General features: G+C 40.1%; 1 protein-coding gene across 6 annotated transcripts in view; it reads right to left on the reverse strand.

Moving 5' to 3' along the window:
- The window catches only part of RARB (retinoic acid receptor beta), a 771,689-nt gene that overhangs the window by 502,590 nt on the left and 250,590 nt on the right, over positions 1–18,509 (reverse strand). The gene's annotated exons all lie outside the window — the stretch shown is intronic.

Consider the following 18,509-nt stretch of genomic DNA (forward strand, 5'->3'; position numbering starts at 1 on the left):
TTTCACTTTTGGAATAGCAAATATATCTGGTTCACCAAACTGCTCAGCTTTTCTTTATAAGTACCCCACAATGAATACATTAGCTTTAACATCTATTCTTTTGATAAGCCATCTTGAGGTGGTCTGACTTTTGTTTTCTTTACTTTCACAAACACACTCCTCACCATGATTAATGGCCTCCCATTGGGTATATGGAAAATTTCCCAGCCTGGTTCCCTTGAGAATGCTCCACTACATGGATTTCTAGGCAAAGCTAGATTAAAAGAGGAGGAGCATGAGCTATAGTCCCCCTACCCCACAGCCATCAATTACGTACAGTTATAAATCAAAGTTTTCAGTCCAAACAAAGACCAGTGTTGCAAGCAAACAAGGGCGTTCACGGCAAATTGTTTTGAAGCCGAATAAAACTCTTGACGGGAAACAATGGAGTCAGCCAAGCCCCTGTCAATATCACTCTAAAGTTTAGCTGATTTATGAAGAATTAGACATGGTGTATCAAGTCGCTGGAGGATAGATTGAGAAAACAGCAAGGAGAAGTATGAATAAGCTAATATAAAACCAAATGAAACTCTTCCTTGGATGAAAAGGAGTTTAGCCCAATACTGTTTTTATCCATATGAATTTGACCCCTTGCCTTTGATCCCTACAGTGACATCCCTAATTATCAAACATACACCCCCCCCCCCCCAACACACACACATTTCTTTTTGGGGTGGGTGTAAGCGAAATTACTGGCCTTTACAACCTTCTTGTGAAGCATGGTTTCGGGCTCATACTTTTCTTTCTATTTTGATCCTGCACTTGGGAGAATTTAATTTCACTTGTTTCAGATACTGTTTACATGCCCCACATAAAAATCTATTTCATAAGGAGAAACAGGAAAATATTGACTTCTGTGAAAACAAATAGAAATACCATGAGGAGGCAAAGCAAGTGCAGAAGGCATGAAATTAAATAAATAATGCCAGAGTTTTCTAGGTTTTTTTTTTTTTTTCCCTTGAGATTGAACATTTGTCAAGAGCTTTCTCTATCAGAGCCCCCAAAGTGCTCACACCTGTAAAACATGCATGTAATTGGGTGAATGATTCTAGTAACAACTATTATTAGTATTGTAACATTCATTGAGCATTTACTATGTGCCAGATAAGCTTCAAAGCAATTTTTGTGTACCTCATTTATTCTGCGGAGCAAGCCTATGAAGTGCTGACTATTATCCTTTCATTTTCTGGTAGAAGAAACTGATGCACAACGAGGCTAACTTGTCTGAGGCAGCATGATTAAGAAATGACACAAGAAAGAAGTCGTCGATCGTGGCCTTGCACCCGGGCAGTAGGGCTTCTTAACCGCTATGCAAAACCTCACAGTTAGAATAAACAATTTTCTAAATGTATCTTCCATAATCAATCACTCGAAACTGATTCAAAATCTTCATTCCTGAGGAAAAAAGTCCTCACTTGCCCAACTCATCTTACCTTAGCAAGTTGTGAAAATCAAATGATATTGCATACAAATATGGAAGGGAAACGTAGATCTGAAGTTACCTTGTCCACCATCACTTTCTCCGTCTTAATAATGGGTCTGTTTTTTCCTGAAGACTGCCTGTTTCATGTTCTTCTGGTAGGAAGTGGACAAGTGGTGGGCATATGATGCAGGCCTAATGACAATTCATTACTCCCACGGCCAGAGTATAAGGAGATTGGGTATGATATGGGGCCATTTCTGGGGCCAGACCATTAGGAGTTGAGTGACCCTCTTCTGTTCTCTTTTCTCTTCTACCAAAACCCTGGATGGGGTAAGCATCTTGATCTTGATCTTGAGCATGCTGACTCACAGGGTACAGGGGATAGGCAAAGCCACAGATGAAAGGAGCCCAAGTCCCTCCCTGAATAACTACCCAGAGGAGAGCTGCCTCCAACCTCAACCAACACCTATGGTAGGTTGTTATATAAGCAAGAAATAAACTTCTTGGTTTGAGCATTATATATTTCACTCTATTTATTACAGAGGTTTTGCCTACCCTGATTATTGCAATGACAATGCAAGTGACTACACTTTCACTTTAGATTATTTCATCGTATCATTCAGAATGGAGACCAGGCAAATGGGCTCAAGACGGATCTGGACAATTATGGAGGGGCCAGGTCAAGAATTTCTTTCTGATCTCACTTTGTAAGATGGAAAGAAGATGATGAAGCTGAGTGTCTAATTCATTATTTGGGAGGGCGCTGATCAAGACTACGAAATTAGATGTTTTAAATTTGGTGGTGTTTATCCTTCAGTGTTGTGTTCAGGACAAAAGGAAATGAACTAAGTGGGTAAGGGTGTGAGAAAATTTGGCAGGGGGCTGAGGAGGTGCTAGAATAAGGAAAAGAAGAGAATAAGGAAAGAAGAGGGAAGCAGAGAAGGCAGAAATGGGAAAGTAGTAAAATATAATTACCAATAACCTCCCCAAACATACTTTGGACGAAAATCTAAAAAAATCGTTAAGGAACAATTTATTCAAATTTTTTTCCATCCCATGACATGACAGATAAGCGTAGACCCATTATTAAAAAAGAACACAACCTGCAAACAGGCTAACCTGAGAATGATTTTCTCATGCTTCTTAGTAGGATATATAATCATTCTGTTTTCTGTGGCGTTGGCCACATGCGTTAAAGAAATCCTTTATTTCCTTGCTTCATAAAATAGACGACACTATTGCTTGCCAAAGAATAAATCCCAATTGATAAAATGGTCTAGTATTTTTGAACTTCAGATGGCATATCTAGAATCATAACCTCTTGGTATTGTGCTTTGGGGATGATGCACGCCTTACGCCATCTTCAAAATGACAGATCCTAATAATCGGTAGCCTATTTAACTGAAAGAACTGCAAACTCTACCTTCTAATTTTCTATGGAAAGGACAGTATACAAATGATGTGTTTTTCATGATCCTTACATAACGGCGTATTGCCACATACAGTGAAATGGTGGTGAAAATGCTGATATTTAGGAGATTAAACTGATTTATGGTGGGGTCTATACTAGCAATTGTTCCTTTAAAAAATGTACTCAAATTAACTTTACGATCTAATTAAAATTGTAGATTAAAATAAATATACATTTTCAGAATAGAAACAAACCCAAAGATCTGGAAATACTAAAAAAAATTAAAAGGGAATATATTAAGGGGGAAAATACAAAAACAATGTAATTAGAGCTGGGCAAACAGCAACAAAAAATGCCTCCTTTCATTTTCTGATGAATTCTCAAAGAACAGCTTACACATCCCCTTTTAAATAGTATTTTGTAAGTCCCTCCCAAATGCCAATACTTCTCTAGTTATAAACAATTTTTTTAGAATAGTTTGCTCTATAGTGTAGAAAGATTAATTACTGAATCATTAGCCAAATATGGTTTTCATCCTGAGGTTGGAACTTGCTAAGGTCTGGCAGAGAACAGCTACTGGCAGGGGAGAGATGAATGAAGATTCCAAAGGTCACAGAGGACTGGAAGACATTTCAATTTGGTTTAAAGCGGCTTGACACTGTTGAATATCCAGAGTATCCAGGTGGGACGTTATAAAGGTCATGCCTTGGAGAAGTGTGGCGACTCTTCTAGTAGGCCTGTAAGGAGAGCTGCTGTAGAGTTGTCCCAACAAAGACAAAAACCAGCCTAAAACTCCAGCTACTTAATAGCCTACTAGAGCAAAGCCATCTTTAAAGGATGATGATCCAAAATCCCAACAAGAAAACACTCATCACACCTAGCATATATTAAGTTATAGATAATAAAAGTGAGGGTGGGGGGGATGACTGTAAACACTTAAACTGTAGAATATAGAAACACAGACATCACGTAGATGTTAGAATTAGCAAATAAGGGTTTTAAAAGTTATCGTGAATATTTTCAGTGACTTAAATAAAAGATGGACATCATGAGTGAACAAGTGACAAATCACAACAGAGTCATACAAACTGTAAGAGAACCAAATGGAAATTCCATTTTTTCTGGAAATTCCAGAATTCAAAAAACACAATGTCTGAAAGGCGGGGGGTGGGGTGGGCGGAATCACTGAATGAGATCAATAGCACACTAGGAATGGCAAAAGAAAAGACTAGTGAACTTGAAGACCAATAGAATTTTTCTAAAACTGACGCACAGAGATTAAAAGAAAAAAATAGAGACTTAGCAATCTATAAGACAATATAAAATGGCTTATCATACATGAAACAAGAGTCCTCAAAATAAAGAAGAGACAGATTGGGGTGGAAGAAATATATTCGAACAAAAATGGTCAATAATATTTCATATCACAAAACACTACGCTTTTTAAAAACTGTCAAGATTCCAGGAGCTTAATGAATCTCACACACAATGGCTACAAACCAACAAAAAACAAACCTTAAGTACTCATTAAAAATGCTGAAAACAAACGATAAATAGAGAAGTCTGAAAAGAAGCCACAAGGGACCAGACATATTACATACCGAGAAACAGTGGTGAGAATAAGAACTGTGTTGATTAGAAACATTGCAGGCAAGAAGGCAGTGGAACATCTTTAAGTTCTGCAGTTACGAAAACAAAACACAACTAGACACGTTACAAACCAGAATTCTATATCCAGTAAAAATACTTGGCTCAAACACAAAGGTGATACAAAAACACTTGGCTATTGACAGAAGTTTAAAGACTTCTGCATCAGGGGACTTGCATTATAATAAATGTCATATAAAGTTCCTCAGGTCGAAGTCATGTACAGAGAGAGATTTAAGTTTACACGAAGAAATAGAGTTCTTATAAAGATGAATGTGTGGGTTAACATAAATAATATATTTTGTTTCTTAATGTATTAAAAGACAAATGGTTGCTTAAAGAAAAAAACAGCACTGTGCTTGAGTGTGCACATAATACATAAAATATATGAGAGCAGTAGCACAAAGGATAGGAGGGAATGAATAGGTCTGGAAGATTTTTCGAACCTTGCACTTGGAGAGATACAACATTAAACGGAAGCAGACATGGCGGTGCCTCTGTGGCTCAGTCAGTTGAGCCACTGACTCGGTTTCAGCTCAGGTCATGATCTCGTGGTTTGTGGGATTGAGCCCTGCATTGGTCTCTGCGCTCACGTGATGGACCATTCTCTCTCCCTCCGTCTTTACCCCTCCCCCACTCACACACTCTCTCAAACCAAATCATCTTTAAAACAAACAAACAAAAAAAAACAACACCAAAAAAAGTAGACTAGCATAAATTAAAGATATGTATTATAATCCCTAAAACAAGTACAAAAATAGACCAAAGGAAGTATAGCTAATAAACATATAGAGGAGAAAAACAATAAAACCCTCTCCAATTATCTCTAAAATGAAGGACAGGAGGAAGATAACTACAAAGACAAAATGGAAGAAATATAATACAAAGAGCAAGATGCCATACATAAATCCAACCATATCATAATTACATTGACTAATTTATTTTTTTTCAACGTTTATTTTTTATTTTTTTTTAATTTTTGGGACAGAGAGAGACAGAGCATGAACGGGGGAGGGGCAGAGAGAGAGGGAGACACAGAATCGGAAACAGGCTCCAGGCTCTGAGCCATCAGCCCAGAGCCTGACGCGGGGCTCGAACTCCCGGACCGCGAGATCGTGACCTGGCTGAAGTCGGACGCTTAACCGACTGCGCCACCCAGGCGCCCCTACAGTGACTAATTTAAAAAAACCCAAGTCTCACCCCTATGTTCTTTACTGGTGACACATTTTAAAAATAAAGACATAAATGGGGCGCCTGGGTGGCTCAGTCAGTTAAATGTCTGACTCTTGATTTCTGCTTAGGTAATGATCTTACGATTCAGGAGTTCGAGCCCTGCATCTGGCTCTGTGCTGACAGTGAGAAGTCTGCTTGAGATTCCTTTCCTCTTTCTCTCTGGCCCTCCCCCGCTCTCTCTAAACTACATACACATGAAAAAAACAAAGACATAGAATTTAAAAGAAAAATATTGAAGAAAATATATCTTAGAAACAGGTATTTTAAACTGCTGTGGCTATATAAACATCAGCAAAGTAAACTTCAAAACAAAGAGCACTATTTGGGATAATTCATAATGAAAGACAGTAAATTCATGAGGTTTCAACTCAAGATGAAGATGTGGCAGACTCCTGAACTTACCTTCTCTCTTGCACAAACCAAATCTATAGCTACATACAAAACAACTCCCCCAGAAAAAGCTCCAGAAACAGAGTGACTCATACATTGGGAGAACAGGACAAAACCCCCCCCCAAAACAGATAAGAGAGTACAAGACACAACCTTTCCATAAACCCCATCCCTTCCAGGTCTATGTCATTGTACATACAACGTATAATGGGAACTCAAAACTCTCAGCTTCTAAGGAGTTAGGGGTTTGAAGCCTCTATCTGGTGACCCAACTGTTAAGACTTCCACCTGAGGGACAGGATCCTAAAACATCCAGCTCTGAAAGCCAATGGGGCTTGCGTCCAGAAGACCTACAGTGCTACAGTGAATTAAGAGACAGTTCTTCAAGGCTTGCATGGACTCACCATGGCTAACCACCCAGCAAGAGGAAGCAGACTGAAAAAAACCCAGTCTCTCAGTGAAAGAGGCCAATTTGTTTATCTGAAAAGTTTCATCCAAGGAGCAGGCTTCTAACTTAACACACATCTAGGGTCTGACTGCAATATTCTCCAGGGACTACAGAAGCTAGAAGATGTTATCCTCAGGCTCTCCCTCTGCCTCAGTCCAGGTTTCTAGTATCTTCTGAGAAAGAGCTCATGTACATCTCTGGGGCCTCCCAGGTTTTGCGGCTGCCGCCCAGGGGACGCATCCCTTGATAGCCTGGCTCTCGTAGCCAGTGGCACTTATGTTCACCAGTTCCACAGGATAGTAGGAAAAAATAAAGTTTTTTAACTGACTGTTCCTCCAAAGTTCAGTGCAGAGAGCGCCAACAGAAATGCTCATCTCCCAGTCTCCCACTCAAAGAGCTATTCACGCCCACATGGAAAGCTGCTGCCTGAGAGTCAGCTTCCAATCAACCTGCTTCTAGATGATGGCTGAAATCCTCCCCTTTGGGACACTGACAGGTCTTGGCACAACTTCAACTACTTGGAGTCACTAAGAACAGTGAAGGCTGCTTGGACAATCACAAAGGTCTGAAAGACGACCAAGAGTCAGGGCCAGGGCAGGATTGAAAAATAAGGTGTATCTCCTGCACGAATACACTCTTTCAAGACTTGGAGAGGTGGCTTTTTTTTAAATCTAATATATGGAAACCAGCACAGAGAGCTAGGAAAAATGAAGAAACAGAGAAATATATTCTAAACAAAAGAACAAGATAAACCCTCAGAAAAAGACTTTAATATAACGGAGATATGTGACTTATCTGATAGAGAATTCTAACAGTCATAAAGTGGTCACTGAGGCCAGGAAAACAATGCATGAACAAGGTGAGAATCTCAACAGAGATAGAAAATGTTAAAGAATACCGAACAGAAATCACAGAGCTAAACATACAACTATTGAACCGAAATATTCCATGAAGGGGTTCAACAGTAGACTGGATGAAACAGAAGAAAGGATTGGCCAACCCAAAGAGCACTGTCCAATGAGAAGCAAAAAGAAAAAGGGCGCCTGGGTGGCTCGGTCCATTAAGTGTCGAACACTTGGTCTCGGCTCAGGTCATGATCCCATGGTTTGTGAGATCTGCACTGACAGTGTGGAGCCCGCTTGGGATTCTCTCTCCCTCTCTCTCTGCCCCTCCCCCGCTGGTGCGGTCTCTCTCAAAATAAACAAACTTGTGACATCCAAGGAAACACCAATAAGACCTTCAGCAGAATTTTCAGCAGAAACTGCCGGTCAGAAGGGAGTGGCGCAATATATCGAAAGTGATGAAAGAAAAAAAACTCGCTGAACAAGAATACCGTCTTTGGTAAAACAGCCCTTCTGAATGGAAGGAGAGGGAAAAAGCTTTCCAGGCAAGCAAAGCCTGACCAGAGTTCAGCATCACTAGCAGGACCTTGCAGTGGTAAAGGGATTTCCTGAAGCTGAAACAAAAGGGTATTAACTACTAACAGGGAAACACATGAAAGGATAAATCTCACTGGCAAAGGTAAATACGTAGTTTAATTCATTCGGAATAACACAGTGTTCTTATGGTGATAGATTAAGGTCTTATAAATCTTGTAAGAAGGTTGAAAGGCAAAATTAGTAAAAAGTAAGTGTAATAATATCTTAATGGACACATAAGATAAAAAGACAAACTGTGATATCAAAAACATTAAACATGGGAGAACATAGTAAAAAATGGACAGCCTTAGAACGCATATGAACTTAGGTTGCTAACTTAAAATAGACTGTTACAAATGTATGATGTTTAATATAAGCCTCAAGAGTAATAGCCACAAAACAAAAACCTATGCCAGATACAAAAAAGATAAAGGAAGTAAGCCTACCACTAAAGAAAGTCATCAGATCACAAAGAGGGCAAGAAAGGAGCAAAGGACTTACAAAACAAAAACAAATACCAATTAACAAAATGGCAGCAAGTCCATACTTAACAATATTTACTTTACATGTAAATGGACTAACTTCCCCAACCAAAAGTCAGAGTAGCTGAATAGATAAGAACATAAAAATAAAACAAAAAACAAAAAACCCACAAGACCCAACGAAACACCACCAAACAAGAGACTTGCCTCAGCTTTATGAATACACATAGACAAAGTACAAAGATGGAAAAAGTTATTCCAGGCTAATGGAAAATTAAAGAAGCTTGGGTAGCTGTACTGACACCAGACAAAAAAGACTTTGAGACAAAGAGTGTAACATAAGACAAAGAGGGTCATTATATAATAAGAAAAGGGTCAATGCAACAAAAGGATAAAGCATTTGAAAATATTTATGTACCCTACATAGAAGCACCTAAATACGTAATGCAAATATTACAGATGTAAAGGGAGAAATAGACAGCAATACAATAATACTGAGGGATTTTAATATCCCACTTTCAACAGTGGATAGATCATCCAGACAGAAAATCAATAAGCAAACACTGGACCGAAATGACACGTTAGACCAGATAGACTTAACAGGCGATTATGAGACATTCAATCTAAAAGAGAATATACATCCTTCTTAAGCATACATGGAACATTCTCCAGGATACGTTGTATTTTAGGATGCAAGGTAAGCCTCAGTAAATTTAAGAAGATTAAAATCATATCAAGCATCCTTTCCTAACATAGTATTTAAAAAATAAACATCAATGTTACGAAGAAAACTGGAAAATTCACAACTACGTGCAGATTAAATAACACACTACTCATCAATGGATTAAAGTAGAAATCCAAAGGAAAGTAAAAATACACATTGGGACAAAGGAAAATGAAAAGACAACATACCGAATCTAACGGGACGCAGCAAAAGCAGTTCTAAAAGAGAAGTTCATGGTGATAGCCACCAATATTAAGAAACAAAGGTCTCAAACTGCCTAACTTCACACTTTAACAAACTAAAAAAGAACAAACTAAGTCCGAAGTTAGTACAAGGAAGGAAATAACAAATACTAGAGAGGAAATGCGTGAAATAGAGAGTCAAAAAGATTGGTGAAACTACACTGGTTTCCTGAAAAGACCAAACGGATAAACCTTCAGCTAGACTCACCAAGCAAAAAAGAAGACTCAAAATAAATAAAAGAGAAGATGTTACAACTGGTATCACAAATTATAAAGAATCATAAGGGACTTCTAGAAATAATTACCTGCCAACAAACTGGATACCATGGAAGAAATGGATGAATTCCTACAACTGTACAATGACCAAGACGGAATCAAGAAGAAACAGAAAGCCTGAGCAGATCAGTTAGCGACGAAAACTGAATCAGTAATGAAAAACCTTCCAATAAAGGAAATTTTAGGACCAGATAGCTTCAGGGAATTCTACCAAACATTTAAAGAAAAATACCAGGGGTTCCTGGATGACTCAGTCAGGAAAGGTTCTGACTCTTGACCTATCAAGGCTCAGCTCCTGAGCTTGCAGTTCATAAGATCAAGCCCCACGTTGGCCTGCACTGGCAGCACAGAGCCTTGCTTGCAATTCTCTCCTCTTCTTTCTGCCCCTCCCTCCACTCCTGCACACGCACTCTCTCTTTCAAAATAAATAAACTTAAAACCAAGAAATATCAATCCTTCTCAAACTCTTCCAAACAAATGGAAGAGGAGGGGGAATACTCCAAATTCATTCTGGAAGGCCACTGTTACCCTGATAGCACAAGGACTCCATGAGAAAATGACAGACTAACATGCCTGATGAAAGCGGATGCAAAATCTCTCCAAGATCAAAAAGAGAAACATCGGACTTAGGCATCAAAAGCAGTCTTGAGAAAGAAAAGCTCAAGGGGCGACTGGGTGGCTTAGTTGGTTAATCGTCCTACTTCAGCTGAGGTCACGATCTCATGGTTCATGAGCATGAGCCCCATGTGAGGCTCTGAGCTGCCTTGCTTCAGATTCTGTGTCTCCCTCTCTCTCTACCCCTTGCCAGCTGTCACTTTCTCTCTCTCTCTCTCTCTCTCAAAAATAAACATTAAAAAAAAAAAAAAAAGAAAAAGAAAAGCTGAAGGCATCACAATTTGTGACTTCAAACTAGATTAGAAAACTATTGTAATTAAAATGGTATGTATCAGAGAAAAATTGACACAATGATCTACAGAACAAAGAGGACAGCAAGAAACCCACACATGCAAGGCCAAATTGACGTACATTCGTAGAATGGAATATTCCTCAGTAGCGAAAAGGAACAAACTACCCAAACACTCTACGATGTGGATGAATCTAAAAAGCATTATATACCAAGGCAGAGACAAGATGGTGGATTTGTCTTAAAAAGTTTTAGAAGAGACAAAATTAACTTCTGATAACAGAAACTAGGGCCCTGGTGGACTTGGAACGTGGAGAAGAGGGGTTTGGTCAAATTGAGAGAACTCTCTGGAGGGATGGAAACCTATCTTGATAAGGACACTGTTTACATCCATGTACACATCGGTCAAACTCACTGCTTTCTCTAAGTAAGATATGTGTATTCCACTGTGTGCACAATATACCTCAACAGAAATATTAAAAACGTTGCTCACTTGCATTTGGTTCAAAAGGGACAGTTGAAGGAAACAAAAGATTTTCCTCTGAGGAGCGTATTAATGATCAATATTGGGTTGGAACACGTGAGGAAGACCGACATATTTCTTCCCGGGGCCAAAGGTAGAGATGGCTTACTGTAGATGACACACAGGAAATGATGGACAGAAGTGGCTCTTTCTCACACAAAGATCTAAAAAACTAGGAGAAGAGGAGATCTGATGGCTTTGGGTATCATGGTGTCCATAGATAGCTCTCATCATACTGGACCAGAATTTTCTTACAAACCCCACCCTCAGACTCTCTGCCTCACAAGAAGCACTGTGGTTCATAACATAGCTTCCTTCTCAGAGCAGAGTGAGGTTCTCTGTTCTTCCACACGGTAGATGTTTTATCTACATAAAGCCTTCAGTGGCTTAGTAGGTTTTGGGAACACTGCTGTATAAAAACAAAACCATAAAGATTTAATTTATTGCGTGACCTCTTGAAAATCTTTAATATGCAAATGCTCAGAGGGACTCTTCAAAACGGGAACATAGAGAAAACTTTTCAAACCCTCTTGGGCGCGGGATCATTTATTCGTGAAAAATTTCAGCAAAGAGGAATTCCAGGGAAAATATACTTGGTGCATACTAGGGCAGAGTAGTATCTGGTGTCCTCTTGGGGGCTCAAAAAAAGAAAACTAAATGTGGGCAAATTCAAGTCTAAAACAAACAGAGGGGTGCCTGGGTGGCTTAGCCGGTACAGTGTCAGACTGGATTTCTGCTCAGGTCATGATCTCACGGTTTAGAGATGGAGCCCGGGTCAGTCTCAGAGCAGAGCGTGGAGCCTACTTGGGATTCTCTCTCTCTCCCCACCCTTGCCCCTCACTGCCGCTCTCCTGCTTGTGATCTCTCTCACTCTCAAAACAAATGAACTTAAAAAAAATGTTTAAGATCAATAAATAAGCAACAGAACCCTAGTGATTGCCATTACATGTATAAGGCATATACAATGCTCCCAAATTAAAAATAAATTGTTTGTGTAGACACTATTCAATTTTGGGGCTCGTTACTTTAAGTGAGGGCTTAAATCCTGAATAGACGGATTCGTCCTAATAAAAGTATGTTGAGAATACAATGTAATAAACTCTGAATTAACCATTCAAAATTTACTTTGATGACCAGATGCTGACTGTGGGTTTTCCAGCACTCTCAGACATCTAATGGTACAATCAAACAACTTGTTGGTCTACAAACCCAAGTGTCAGGAGAGTTAATTTGTCAATTTGTTGATTGCTCATGGTCATTAGTCAGTGGATGGACCTGAAATTATTTCTTTTGCAGACTTATTCTTTTACAGGAAGCTCCCAGGTTCATACTTTCTCTCCCCTGCCAAATAATGCCAAAACATTGCACTAATATTGCATGCAGGGATTCTGCCACAAATGTCACAGCCGTTTGCTGTTCCAGTTGTTTTTGAGGACAATTCTCTCGCTAAATGATCTCCACCTTCTACCCCATCCTCTCTATGGATCATAAGAGGGTTCCTAGCAATTAGCAGAGTTCCAGTAAAAATAATACTTTCCCAGCTATAATGTAGTCATGGCCCAGAGAAATTGGGGTGGACATTTTTTTCCTTTCTACTTTAATAAGTGCACATCCAAGTAGGGACATGACGGGATCTGCTCAGGCATGCCCCAGGCTCAGCATCCATCTTTCTCCGGCTTTACCACTTCCAGACTGACAGCTAAATTACTGCACAGAAAAGGTTTCTGTGTGCTGTAACCATAATGCTGCCACGGAAACTGGTTTGTTGGCTCAAAGGATAAACAGAGATTGAAGGACGATTTTCATTAACAGAGAAAGATGGGGTAGAGGAGAGGAAAACAGAGCTGGATCTGCTCGGGAAAACAAGCTGAGCAAACTTGAGGACAAAACCTAAGTAGACACATTCTAATGGAGTTGTAATTTTCTCGTCAAGTGGCAGGCCCTTGCTGAATTCTTGGAAGAAACCCACACCAGCGTCTTACATAGTCTCTGCACAGGATGGCTAAGAACAGAGAAGGTTGTTTTTTTGTTTTTTGTTTTAACCTGTAAGTGAAATTGAAATTGGAGCACATAAAGAGAGGGAGTCGATAGCATTTCACAATGGAATGGACATAGGATTTCCAGGAAGATTATCTTTCTTTGCCAAAGCATTCTCAAACTGTAGCAGTGAAAACTAAGATTAAGGGGGCGCGTGGGTGGCTCAGTAGGTTAAGCATCTGACTTCGACTCAGGTCACGATCTCATGGTTCATGGATTCGAGCCCCGCGTCGGGCTCTGTGCTGAGAGCTCGGAGCCTGGAGCCTGCTTTGGATTCTGTGTCTCCCTCTCTGGCTTTCTCCTTCTCACGCACTGTTTCTCTCTCTCTCTCTCAAAATAAATAAACATCAAAAAATCTTTTAATATAAAAAAAAGAAAACTAAGATTGAGGAATGTGGAAAAAAAATCTAGCCCATACTTGGTCAACTTTTTGGCCACTGTACTCCAGATAGGAGATCACATCGTTTAGTCAGTGGTTCTATAGCTTCAAGTAAGCACAGGAAAGACTTATTCAAATACATACTGTGCTACAAGTGTCAGGCTGACGAGCATCTCATTTACCTCGATGTCCACTTCATCTCCGATTGTCAGTAGTACAGTAATACACAACAGAACCTTAATATACATTTACTGAACACATTATTGAATTACTATTTTCTCCCTTAGGTTAGAAATATTGACAGACCTAACAAAGTGATAGATGTGAATGGTGGGCTTTAAAACTTCTGGTAGGAAGGATCAAAGAGGACTCTACAGAGATGTGGCATGTGACTTGGGCTTCGATATTTACAAGTATTTAGAGGTTCAGAATGACACAGAGAATGAACAAAGTATGAACACAGAAGTGGAGAATTCTTTGGAATTAACAGGAAAGGGAAGTGGTATGCTGAATTGTCAGGAGGAATTGTCCGGGCAAAAGTGAACACCCTCCTATCATTCTGATTATCAGCATCTGAAGGGGAAGCCAATATTGTTTGTAGCTATCTAGGTAACTACAAACCGAGTCAGGTCATATTATGACTCAGTAAATGGCTGTGAAACAAGCTATTCATTTCCATAATGTCAGCGACACTCTTAAGGAAAGGAAACGCGATTCCTTTTTGTGTTAGCCATTTTCCATCATGATAAATTCTGAATTGAAAACGCACATTTTAATTTGATGCCTGGGTTTAAGTTAAAACTGGCATTAGTGAGGCCAGTAATGAAATCCCAGACTCTCCTCAGTGAGAGCAACAATGCCAGGCACTTAGTAGGTACATGAGAAATACTCGTTGAATGAATGACCATCAGAAGTCAAGATTTCATCAAATACTGCAGAAGAGATTAGCCCTTATCTCCACTCACACTCTCAGTTCAAAATTCTAAAATGCAAACATTCCAATAATCACAAGAAAGTCCAATTCACAAGGTAGCTGATGACCAACATAACTCAATCAACCCATCAATCACAACTGTTTCCCTCTTGTACTCTACAGCTTGAAATCCTGGTTTCCAACCTGTCAAGGTCACTCACAAGCATCTTTATTTTCAGAAGGTTATTTGTTTTCAACATCTACCGTCCCCCTTGGATTTTCACTTACAGGAATTACACTCACATTATTTACTGCAAAGTAAATTACTGCATAGTCTTTCAAAGTACTTGGATGAAGTATCCACGGCAAGGGGGTCCAAAGGTCAGATGGGTTTGGGAAATGACTGGTACCCTGAACTTCCTCTTGGAGGTTTACTCCGTAAGTAATTTATTTAAGGTTCTGAGAAGCCCTGCAGTCAAGAAAGCCAATAACTGTTTAACCCACTGTTTTTCAAACTGTTAGGCCCAGGGAACCTATTTTGAATGGTGTCCACTTTCTTTTAGAAGTAATGTTCTGAGGTGATACCTTGGGACACATCGTAAAGCAGTGATCACAAACTAATGTCCTGCATGGCATTTTAAACTTGAATGACACACACACAAAGAGAGAGGACAGGGAGAAATGTCAGCACATCCTGGCAACCCAGGGCCACATTCTTACGTAACATCAATCCTGCTATCCCCTTATACGGAACAAACATTCTCTGCTTCATTAGGACTCTGGCATTCTCTTATTTATTTCCCCCCAAATCATTCCTCTCATGGTTATCACTCGCCCGGTTCCTGCCGATATTTGACTTTGGACCTCTTGTCCTGGAGAACCTCAATCACTGAGATGTCCCTACTACTCTTTAGGGAGAAAGGAATGCCAGTATTTAAATGGCAGGGGAAAAAATAGGTCAGCATAGTACGAAATCCCCCTCTTAGCTCCTAGAGGTAGTATCTTTGCTCAACTTCAAGAAAAAGGAAGGCGCCTATATCATTATCTTGGCATCCAAATCATATTTGCCCCCAATTTTTTTTTCTGCATCTGCAAAGCCATAATCCTGTTAATATAGGAATCTTGGGATGTTATACAACATTATCACTGAGGTAGTTCACATGTGCTGCCCACAAAGGGCTCATTATTTCTGAATGGGATCTTTCCTTATTTCTTATTTCAGATGTTTTTAGGCTCAAACTCCAACCACCGGAAGTTCTGAGGTAATATAATAAACTGGCCAGACGTGTGATTAAAAATGTGTCAATGAAAACAAAAAGCGATTTTTCTAAAATTTAAAATTAAACATATTTTAGTTTGTAACCTGTAACATGGGAGGGGGGCACTGGGGAAGCGCCACAGGGGCCATTTGGCACATAAGCATCACGCAACCTTCTAGCAGCAAAGGTAAACACAGAAACAAGATTTTTTTTTTTTTTAAGTTTATTGAGAGCGAGCGAGAGAGAGTGAGACCGAGAGTGAGAGCGTGCGTGCCCACACACAAGCAGGGGAGGGGCAGAGGGAGGGAGAGAGAGAATACCAAGCAGGTGCTGCTCTGTCAGCACATGGCCTTGACTCAGGGCTCAAACTGATGAACCGTGACATCAAGGACCCGAGCCGAAATCAAGAATCAAACACGAAACCAGCTGAGCCACCCAGACACCTCAGTAACAAGAATTTTTCAAAAGGAGAGCATTTCCAGGGCAAGGTAAGAGACAGCTTGTTCTCCACTTGTGTTCTCCAAATAGTATATGTTACTCATGGCATGATCTGTCCTGAAAACGGCAGATTCCGACAGGATTTGAGACATCATGTTGATAGCTCCCAAGCGTCTCTGGGAATTTGTTTTTGTTTGGCTTTTTACCCAAATGTCCCACCGTTGAATGTACTCATCTCCTTAGGCTCCAAAGTGATTTTCAGCACAGTCTCTCCTTGTACTGGAAGATTGGTTTCTACTCTAAATATTTTCCCATTTGCACCTTTCACCTTTTTAATCATGCCGGGCATCAGCATCTCATAATTCATTATCGGCCTTCGAAGGCAACTGATTATACTGCCATCAAAAAGAAAATAACCTATGGTCTGGAGGAGAAGTGAAATAACTAGGGTTGCAAAGGAGCTTCCGGTTCACATTTTCCTTCTTTGGTGTGAAGGAGTTTAAAGAAGGAATGCCATACAAACCAACCACTCAGGTCAGACCAAATATTTGGATTATTAAGTGTTGGCTGGGGTGTCTGGGAAAGAAACATTGCTGGACTTCTAGCGTGGTTTTGTTTCAGCAAAGTTTCAAATCAGTTATCCAAAGGGGCGTAATATATAATGTTAATTTCACAGCTGGCATTTTGTTGGTGACTCCTAAAAGCCAGGAACACCCTCTGTTTTCCGTGGCAAGATTTAAGCTTTGGGTCTGAAATGCCTGCTAATTACCATCATCCATTCGTTCCACAAATATTTAGTGAACATCTTCTAACGGGCCAGCTACTCTTTTAGTCACTACAGAAATGGCAGTGAACAGAGAAACTCTAGTGGTCATGGAGCTTACTTTCAGATGGTCGTCTTCTATTTTAGCGACCCTATTTTGTACTCATTTCTGTCAGTGGCACTCAAGACCTCAAACAAACATGGTCTGTTCAGTCTGGTAAATGTCAACTCAGCAGCCCAAGGCAAAGGAAGATCTCGAGTGAAAGCCATGCCAGCTATGTTTTCTTTTTTTAAAAAATTTTTTAATATTTATTTATTTTTGAGAGAGACAGAATGTGAGCAGGAGAGGGGTAGAGACACGAAGTAGGCTCCAGGGTCTGAGCTGTCAGCACAGAGCCTGACATGGGGCTCAAAGTCATGGTCTGTGAGATTATAACCTGATCTGAAGTCAGACACTTCACAGACTGAGCCCCCCAGGTGCCCCTCCACCTATGTTTTAAATGCTAAAACCCTCTGGTGCCCGCACCTCCCCAAAAGCTCAGCAGCAAAGAAATGGAGACAACAGTACCAGTGCATTAGACATGCAGGAAAGGCTCACAAAGTTCATTTTATCTCATACCAATGAAACCACTCAGACCCACAGGGACTAGAAAACAAACTGCGAGAATAGAAGTTCCCTGAGAAAAGGGCTTGACCTGATTTGTACTCACCACACAAGACCGTCATGAACAGTGAGCGAATGTAAACCACTTAGAATTGCGCCCCGCAGATACTTTTGTACTATATAAATATTAGCGACTGTTTGTACCCTTTGTGTGTTGCATATTATAACTACTAAAATTTGCATATATCTGAAACCCATTTAATAATGGAATACTGCTGGGGTGCCTGGGTGGCTCAGTCGATTAAGCATCTGAACTTCTACTCAGGCCATGATCTCATGGTTCATGGGTTCAAGCCCCACATTAGGCCCTCTGCTGTCAGCACAGAGCCTGCTTTAGATCTGCTGTCTCCCTTCGTCTCTTCCCCTCTCCCCTTCATTCTCTCTCTCAAAATGAATAAACTTAAAAAAATAATAATGTGATGGCACAAACACAGACACTCAGATCAATGGAACACAATAGAGAACGCAGAAATGGACCCACAAATGTATGGCCAACTAATCTTCGACAAAGCAGGAAAGAATATCCACTGGAATAAAGACAGTCTCTTCAGCAAGTGGTGCTGGGAAAACTGGACGGTGACATGCAGAAGAATGAACCTGGACCACTTTCTTACACCATACACAAAAATAAATTCAAAATGGATGAAGGACCTAAATGTAAGACAGGAAGCCATCAAAATGCTCGAGGAGAAAGCAGGCAAAAACCTCTTTGATCTTGGCCGCAGCAACTTCTTACTCAACATGAATCCGGAGGCAAAGGAAACAAAAGCAAACATGAACTATTAGGACCTCATCAAAATAAAAATCTGCTGCACAGCGAAGCAAACAATCAGCAAAACTAAAAGGCAACCGACAGAATGGGAGAAGATATTTGCAAACGACATATCAGATAAAGG

Source organism: Herpailurus yagouaroundi, unplaced genomic scaffold (genome assembly GCF_014898765.1).
Source record: "Herpailurus yagouaroundi ecotype Mexico unplaced genomic scaffold, PumYag 159, whole genome shotgun sequence".
Lineage (NCBI taxonomy): Eukaryota > Metazoa > Chordata > Mammalia > Carnivora > Felidae > Herpailurus > Herpailurus yagouaroundi.